The 9,204-nt window shown below is 36.5% G+C and overlaps 2 protein-coding genes and 1 long non-coding RNA gene across 14 annotated transcripts in view; 1 reads left to right on the plus strand and 2 right to left on the minus strand.

Annotated features, from left to right (window-relative positions):
- LOC146452404 (uncharacterized) overlaps positions 1 to 9,204 on the minus strand; it is a 100,450-nt gene that overhangs the window by 21,120 nt on the left and 70,126 nt on the right. The window lies entirely within an intron of this gene.
- Positions 1 to 9,204, minus strand: part of LOC146452405 (uncharacterized) — a 45,673-nt gene that overhangs the window by 14,070 nt on the left and 22,399 nt on the right. For 10 of the 12 annotated variants that reach the window (XR_014859752.1, XR_014859756.1, XR_014859755.1 and 7 more), the window contains 2 exons: positions 9,077 to 9,204; positions 5,254 to 7,395 (listed from right to left, as the gene is read on the minus strand). The exon at positions 9,077 to 9,204 is cut by the window's right edge. The gene's annotated coding sequence lies outside the window, so the exon portion shown is untranslated. Of the gene's footprint in view, positions 1 to 971; positions 991 to 5,253; positions 7,396 to 9,076 lie in introns of those variants that run through there. The other 2 variants (XM_085097921.1, XM_085097927.1) reach the window with 2 other exon arrangements.
- The window catches only part of LOC146452406 (uncharacterized), a 96,043-nt gene that overhangs the window by 820 nt on the left and 86,019 nt on the right, over positions 1 to 9,204 (plus strand). The window lies entirely within an intron of this gene.

Consider the following 9,204-nt stretch of genomic DNA (forward strand, 5'->3'; position numbering starts at 1 on the left):
TGTGGTGGTAACTACGCTGAACAAGTAACAGAATCTCTGCTTGTGTTTGAATCATTTTTTATCATATGCGACAAACAACTGATCGATTCGATAAAGCATTGTCTCCCGGAACGGCTTTTGAGTTTTACCGCACTTACTATTTAAAAAGAAAATGAATGGAACTGAATCGATGTTTCACTAATACTGTTATTGCAATAGGCTTTGCTCAGTGTCGAATCTTTGCTCCATTTGAGTTTTTCACCTTTAAGGATTCAACTTATACCAGTTGAATATTTATTGGGAAATAATGACATTTCCACCAAAAAAAAGCAAGCATGTTTTGCGGCGTGCCCATGGCAAATACTTGACTTTATGCCGGAGCCGTAAACAGAGACTCTACCGATTGATACAAACAATCAGTTATGTGGTAATTATATGTTCTGTTTCTTTTTGGGCTCAATCTATAGCTAAATTCTAGTTCTTGACCGTTAGAATTTAAATTTTAATAGTTTTAGAACCACAGTAGCTCGTTTCGTGAATGGATTTGCTATTGGTGAGATCTTCTAAAACGAGGAAAGGCCTGCCGGTGGAATGATGCCAGTTTATACAAAAAGGTCATGCAGAAGATAACTGCACGTTTTCCACTACGTGAAGGTGCATTCGCTGTGCTTTTGAAGGCATTTTTTATTCCTTCTAACTGAAACTAAAGGTTATTCCTTTTAGGAGTATAAAATAATTTGTCTTAATTGCGACCGAGGCCACGTGCCTCGCTTAATATAAAACCTGCTGTTTGTGCATGAACTTGTAGGACTAGTGGCTTTCCGTGGCAGGCAGTCAAGATGTTTTTAGCCACTGCTTAGCCGAGGGACTGATCATGAGTAAAAAGAATATTAAATAAAAAAAAAAAAATGACGGTGAAAGAGGTGCGTGGATTATGTGTGTGTTAAACAACAATAGGCTAATGGCCGCAAATGATATAATTTTTAACTTACTTCAAGATTGCCAACTTCAGGTATTTACTGTGAACGTCCTTCGCTACGGGTTACCTGATTTTAAAAGAGAATTTTCTCGGTCTTCATTTTACCGTTTGTCACGTTTCAAGATAGCTGATGCACTTGCGTGTGAATCAAATCATTCAATGCTCATCCATTCTTGATTTCGCAAAAATTAATCACAGGAGAAATATCGTGCCGCTCGAACCTGTTAGTTTGTCTTCAGCATAGTATTTTTTTGCGAATGACGTTTTTACCAGAGAAAGGAAGCATGTTTTGCGGCATGCCCATAGCAAATGCTTGACTTTATACTGGAGCGTAAACAGAGAATCTAATAATTTGCCTCGCTTAATATAAAACCTGCAGTTTGTGCATAAACTTGTAGGACTAGTGGCTTTTCGTGTAGAGGCAGTGAAGATGCTTTTAGCCTCTGTTTTAAGCCGAGGGACTGACCATGAGTAAAAACATTATTAAATTTTAAAAAAAATTGAGGTGAAAGAGGTGCGTGGATTATTCAAGTGAAAATGTGAGAGGTCATGAAAACTCCAATAACCAGTGAATTAGTCTTCAAGATACCGATTAAAGCATATATGTGTGTGTTAAAAACAATAGGCCCATGGCCGCAAATTGCCAACGTCAGGTTTTTACTGAGAAAGTCGTTCGCTACGTATTACCAGAGAAAGCTAGCATGTTTTGTGGCATGCCCATAGCAAATGCTTGACTTTATGCTGGAGCGTAAACAGGTCTATCGATCGATACAATCAGTTATGTGGTAATTATATGTTCTGTTTCTTTTTGGATTCAATCTATAGCTAAATTCTAGTATGACTGCTAGAATCCTAATAAATGTTTTGAATTTTGATATTTGTAGAACCACAGTGGCTCGTTTTGTGAATGGAGATCTTCTAGAATGAAGAAAGGTGGAATGATGCCATTTTATACAAAAAGGTCATGCAGAAGACAACCGCATCTGAAGGCGCGAAGGTGCCGCCGCATTCACTCTGCTTTTGAAGGTATTTCAGTTTTATTACTTCTAACTGAAACTAAAATAATGTCCTTCCCTTTACTGAGTATAAAATGATGTGTCTTAATTGTGACCGAGGCCCCATTAACACTTGTAGTTTGTGCATGAACTTGTAGGACTAGTGGCTTTCCGCGTAGTATCAATCCTGAATAGAGGCAGTGAAGATGTTTTTAGCCACTGTTTAGCCGAGGGGCTGAGTAGAAAGATTGTTAAATTTAAAAAATTTGAGGTGAAAGAGGTACGCAGATTATTCAAGTAAAAATTTAACGCTCATGAAAACTTCGGTAACCAGTGAATGATTCTTCGAGATACCGATTGATTTCGTGAAAATTAATCACTGGGGAAACTTGAACGTATGAGTCAAACCTATTAGTTTGTATAGTATCTGAAATTAAAGCAGTGAAAGGAATAAACTAACGTGACCATAGTTCTTTGTGGGATAGTAGGTAAATGTTATCAGAGCTGAGAAACTAAATGTATATATATGTATATATTTTAAAGCAATCAACAGGCAACAATTTCTACAATTCGATAATCTGCAAGCTTAATAGATAATCTCGTCCACATTAACAGTCGCACTTTAAACCAACGAAACTTTTTGCTACTGGTAACCTAAGACTACCTCTTTTGGGCCTTGTGGTCTAAATAGGTTAATTTTTGCATATGAATCAAATTCCGTGCAATTGCTTGCGTGTCATATTTTACGATGATCTTGAATACGGAATGAGGAGTTGATGACCTTCGAAATACTTTAAACTTCAGCAAGTGTTTATCAAACTGACCTACTTTATTGGGTTTAACAGTTGCCGCCAGAGTTATAATAGACTGTAACTTTATGTCTGTCATGATTTGCAATGATCCTCTTCTTTCAAAAGGAAATTGTCTATTCCTATGTGACGATTTTCTGCAAGTTTGCACCCACTAGCGAGCAAGAATAGGGACACTCTATAAATCACACAGAGGGTGTTATTTACTTCACGTTATTTTGGAAACGTAAACAACTTGTAACTTATACGAGGCACAATATACCGATAAGCCAGCTCGAAGTCGTGATCGCTTAGTGTGTGGTTTACCCGGCGACTCCGTGAACACAAAAAGTTATTTTAACAGTCATGAATTGGTGCGGTCGTAATTTCAATGTTAACTTCCTCAGCTCCAAGCGATCAATCGAGTCTGTTTCAGGTGTTTGACAGTCGGGGCGTAATGGCGTTATTTTCGTTACCTTATTCGGCAGCCAACCTAAATAAACAGCGTCATGTTAATCAGTGCAGAGGGGAGAGAAGTATATTTCTTCAGGAGACTGGCGTTTCTACGTTTACCACACAAATAACTTTATATTTTGAATTAGCTCAAGCTATTTAGGTTATTTTCTTTAAGACTTTAAGACTTTAGAGTTGACTTTAATGCGCAGCCTAAACAACAAAAACAGCAACATATGCAAAAGGAAGAAAATTGTCACTTCAGCAGACGAAAAAAACTTTTGGTTATCACTAGTAGAATTGTTCGACTCAAACAGTAGGCTTTTTTGTATTCGATGCTGTACATACATACATATAAACACATACATACACTTTATTTGATAACGCAGGCTGATGTGGACCTGCCTAAAGTCCACTAAAGTAAACTAACGAATTTACAGGAAGAAAATAATGACAAAAAAAGTGTTACAACATGTGTGCGAATGTGTATTACGTATGTTTGATTAAGAAGACTAAAAGGAGATGGATTATTCATTAATGGTTTTATAAATCTGCTTAAGGCGTTTTTTGAAGGTGTTGACGTTATCACAGTTCTTGACTTTGCCAGGGATAGCATTCCATATCATAGTACCTCTAAGCTGAAGAGTAAGTGCTCCTATTTCTTTAAGTTATTTTGTTCGTCTGGTCTTATGCTTGGTCTCTCTCAATACAAACAAACCTTGGATCTGTGTTGGAGCGGCGAGGTGATATACTTGATGGATGCATTTAGGTGAATTGAATTGATTTCTTGTATATATATGATAATGGCTGCCAACTGACTATTTGATGACTTTCGTGTTGTCTTGATTGCTTGGTAATCGATGGATAAATTTAGCTGCTTTAACTTAAATGGCGGACTCCGTGAAGGAAATTAGATTTTTGTGATTGACGAGAAATGGAAAAACGTTGACTTGGGTCAATGATGGAACTCTTTAAATCAATTAAAGGAAGAATTCTCACGGCTTTTAAGAGAAATTCCATGTCGCTAAGGGATGTTTCGTAACTTTTTTTTTCATATTGTTGCTTCAAATGCAATTGTAGTGCATTAGTTTGACGCATTACTGTTCGATGAGCACGAATTGTCGTGTAAAGTTCTACCACTTTCTTCTCTAATAATTAGTAAAAAGTGGAGATTTTCTTTTCTCCTTCAAGTGCATGATTTGTGCCGAGTATATATCGACCGATATCTTACACAGAAGACCAGACAATTTGGCAAATAACAACATGCATGGATGTTCGGACAATTTTGTCAAATAGAAGGATACCAATATTCTTTGATAATCAGTATACAGAAGTATGGAGAACTGAATAAGTCGGCTAAGGCAAGGTAAGCCAAGCTGCTAATAAATTTCACAACCTTACAAAACCCAAGGTGAGGTTGAATTTCGCAGTGACGTTCGTTCTGATTTTTATGTTGCTCCTTAAAGAATTTGAAAAATCCAGTTTTATGGCACTGGCATGTACTCAAACGCGATCGTCTAAAGTCAATTCTTGATTCCGTAATCCTGAAGTTTGGGGTGCCGTTTCCTCTGGACGTTCTCAGCGTTGCTATACTGAACATATTTCGTGATTTTCGGGGCCCACCCTCCTGAGTGAAATGAAAATGACCATCTCGATGACGAAGACATCACTGCATGGCTTTAAGTTCCTACTCTTGCAAGAAAAAGGTTTTCTAGTAATTGGCATGGCTTTTTTCGATCAGTTAACATTTCATGAACATTATTGTGGAGGCTTCGCAGCCAGATCCTGTTGACAGAAACTTTAGGTATATGTATGTTTCTTACAACAGAATGTAACACGTTGAAGAGATAAACAAATCGCAGTATCAGTCAGTTGAAACTGACTGCCAGGCAACGTCTTGCGAATTAGTATGATTGCAGTGCTTTCGTCCTTAGTTTCTTAGTCTGAATAGCCTCAACAAGGCAACCGTATTCATTGCTTGCAGTTCAGGTAACTCCTATAATTAATTGGCTACTTTTATGTCTTTAGCTATGGGAACAAATGCACATATTTAACTTACAGGGAGTAAACGTACTAACAATGAGTCCTGCTTGAAGCCTTTCCCACATGCAATCAGACTCTAGTTAGGCTGACGTTGTTTGGCTGCACCAGTTGAAGCATTCAACAGTGATCCTGGCCAAGTCAAATAAGTCCAGCTGGATCATTTGTTTGAGAACGTACCCTTGAATCCGCACTTTATGGGGAAACAATCTCGCGTTGGTTTGGAATGGTTCCAAAGAGAGTCATATCGTACCCATTAACTGACAAACTTGATTAATTTTTTTAAGTCTCGTATTTCAGTAACAAACTCAAGAGCGTTGCAATGTTATGGTGATTGTGGTTGTTTTTTTGACCAAAAGTACATTCATAAATCTTCCTTACAATGGAAATTCTACATACAGCAGATTGTAACAGATCTAGATCACAGTAGCTAGGCCAGTCTTTCGTTTGTACGATATCAGCTTAACAGTGATATACATCTCTTGCACAATGTTGGCTTGCAGACCGCTTCGGTTTCAGTTTAATGTTGCTGTCTCCTCCTCTGTGTCAAAAGCTGCCTCCTTTATCGATCAAACGTCCCATTACAGGCAGATATGGTCTGAATTCTGATCATCTCCAGCCACTGGGCTTGGCTCGTGTAAGGGAACCGTGATATGCGCTCTGTGTTCTGTGTATTCCAACTAACCTTTGGCTTAGCAAAGCGTTCTAATTGGCAAAGAGAAATTTGGTTGGGCATGTCTTTCCTCCCTCTTTGTAGGGGATAAATCCTTTCACTTCTTCCTCTGTTCAGCTCCGCCATGTTGTTGTCCCACCCAATTGGGTTCGTATTACTGATTATGTTCTCTCAAAGCTGCCATCTGAGGAGGTTACTCCATCACCCCTGTTTCGGAGGATCTTGTTAGAACTACCTCTAGCAGCTATTATCTGGGCTTGACGACCTTAGCAGCCATTTCTTGAAAACAACGGCCTCTTCCATCTCTCCATCTCTGACTGTAATCTTTAACCTCAGTATTTCTTCCAGTTTTTTCCCGACGTTTGGAAATTAAAACTGCAGCGAAAGTTTCGCCTCTGTGTAAGGATAGTTCGTTATTTGATCGATCCTATTATCGTACATCATAAGTTCTTGCTGTTGTCTGAATAATCATTGAGCGACACGTACACCTAACCTTTGACGACGTTCTCTCCCAGCTCGAGTTGCTTCTGGATTCACAATTTAGTTTTCGAAGTTATCGCTCGTGTGAGCTTGCTATCGTTGATCTTTCAGATCTTTCTCTGTGCTCTTCCACTTTTTCAAACAACTCGTTGCGCCTTTATTCAAGATCTGGATGGTCAAAGAATATGAGAACCAAAAAGCGGCAATAAAATTATTTCTGCCAAAAAATATCCTCCTCTTCGTCAACCTCTTAATCTTCAGCAAGCACAAGTAGAACATCAGCAGCAAGATGTAGCTCTATGGATCTCACCCGGTCAGCCTTCTTACCTCTCAAGGGTAGATTCTGGTGGTCTAAATACTTATTTAATTCTGCCACAGTAAGCTTCCCTAAGTTACCACCTTCCAATAATTTTCTGCAGTCGTAATCGTGTGCTTAGTGAGCTAGTACTCGCTGAATTCCCTTCTTTCCTCTCTACACTGGCTTTCCAGTGCGGGCTTCAGCAAACCGTCATTTTGTAGATAGCGCCCATTGCAATCCCTTGATAATTGCTCTTTGTTCATGCTTTTTGAAAGGATGTACTTCCCCCCTTATTCCCTCTTTCTCGCCCAGCTTCGCCTCCCAATACTTTCTCCACTCTTCTAGAAAGATATCTGATGCTCGTATAGTGATCCTATGGGGTCTATGTAGTTTTCTGATAGTCCAATGCATCCAAACACCCATAACCAAGCCTTTGTAGAAGCACGAAAATACACATCTCTAGGAGAGGTATTTTCCTCCTACTCAGTATTATCTTACATTAAAGTAGTTAGGGTGTAGCATTAAGTTTTTGTAGCGTCGTGTTGTAATGATTTCCTCCATTCAGTTCTCTCCCTTCATGATTTTCACCCGCAGGGTTTCTGGTAGAGCATTATTGGTGTTCCTTATATCCACTCCTTTGTGAAGAGGAATTCCTTCACCCCTTTGTTCCCCACCTTAATTTTCTCTGCTTCCCTATTTTTCCTTCATTTCTGAAAAGGCAAAAAATAATCATCGCAGTATAATAATAATAAAAATAAAAAAAATAAAAAAAAATAAAAATAAAAATAATAATAATAATAATAATAATAATAATAATAATAATAATAATAATAATAATAATAATAATAATAATAATAATAATAAAAGAATGATTAAACTTTATTGAAATATTCCGAGCAAAATAGAAACCTATTTACAATTCATGCATCATCACTAAAAATATATTTGGGAATATAATAATAATAATAATAATAATAATAATAATAATAATAAATAAAATCTTTCTTTATTATAATATTCCAAGCAAAATTGATATTTACAAGTTAAAAGTAGAAAAAAAGAGCTATTAAAACCTATTTACAATTCAATATTTAAAATTCATTTCGATTAAAAAAAAAAACGACTATTTCCAAGTACAACAGAGCTATTTTCAAGCACAATTTTTTAACAATAGTAAGACTAAAATTTTGATGAAATAAAAAAGTTGTTAAAAAGATCCTAAAATACTAATTTACAAAGTCACGCCATCATTCACTTTCTAAAATTAGCGGAGACACGCTTGGCTAGCGTAATAATAATAATAATAATAATAATAATAATAATAATAATAATAATAATAATAATAATAATAATAATAATAATAATAATAATAATATGACGGTAACACCAGAAAAGCTAAAACCATGGTTTATTACGGTGGACCTCAATAAATATAAAATACAGAATTAAATAAAAAATTTAAGAGAGACAAATCAAGTAACAAGATAATTGAACAGGTTTAAAATTAAATAAAAAAGAGGAAAAAACCTAAAAATTATCCCGACTTAAATCTTTTTAATGATGGTTAAAACGTTTCTCTGGTTAAAAATTAAACATGTTTACGTATAGAAGACATCAGAGGAAAGTGATAAGAATTTTTCTTTTTAAAGTTTTTATAACTTCCCCTGAAGGTTGAAGTTTTGGCCGAAACGATGGGTATTTTAAAAATTTGATTTTTTAACGTATACTTATTTTTAACCAGAGAAACGTTTTAACATCATGAATCAACCTGGTTACAGATCCATTTTTAGATTATTTAAGGACGGTGCCTACTAATATCGAAGTATTTTTCTGCGGTTTATGACTATGCAGGAAAAGCAGATCTTAGCAAGGCCTATTGGAATCCAAAAAGAAAATAATTAATAATTAAGCAACAATATCTCTAAAAAGCGCCAAAATATAAAGCAATGTATGGGATTTTTTCCTAAATTGAAGCTTACTTTTCTCTGAAAAATGCATGGTTACCCCCAATTTTCTTTTGAGATACCAAAGGCATTTGGTAAGTTCTGCTTTCTCCGTATAGTTTTAAACTGCGCAAAAATATCCCTGTTTTAGTAGGCATCACCCATAGGAAACCCGAGTATCTCGCCATGCGCAGAACGTATGCGCAGTAACAATAGTAGGCACCGTCCTTAAATGCTTACCCTATAATTATATAAACTAACTCTGCGACTGTAGAAATTGCGTTAAATTTTGACAATTATTTAGAGCACAGATTTATGCTACTTACAAGAGAGTACTGTCAAAAAGGCGTGACGACTTCTGGAAAGCAGTTGAGACACTTAGTGGTTACGATCTCAATTAAGCAAGTTAGTAACTAAGAGAACTCCATTTATTTGAAGGCAGCCTCACCTCTGTTGGCACTTACTACGATATCTTTTTTCATTTATGTTCCAAGGATGCTGCTGGTCTGTCTGATTGCCAACTTCAACCCATTATGTCAGTTCACTATACTAAGTTCTCAGAAGGTCTGTGTGCAA

This window comes from Pavona decussata, unplaced genomic scaffold (genome assembly GCF_977016875.1).
Source record: "Pavona decussata unplaced genomic scaffold, jaPavDecu1.1 SCAFFOLD_371, whole genome shotgun sequence".
In the NCBI taxonomy this organism is placed as follows: domain Eukaryota; kingdom Metazoa; phylum Cnidaria; class Anthozoa; order Scleractinia; family Agariciidae; genus Pavona; species Pavona decussata.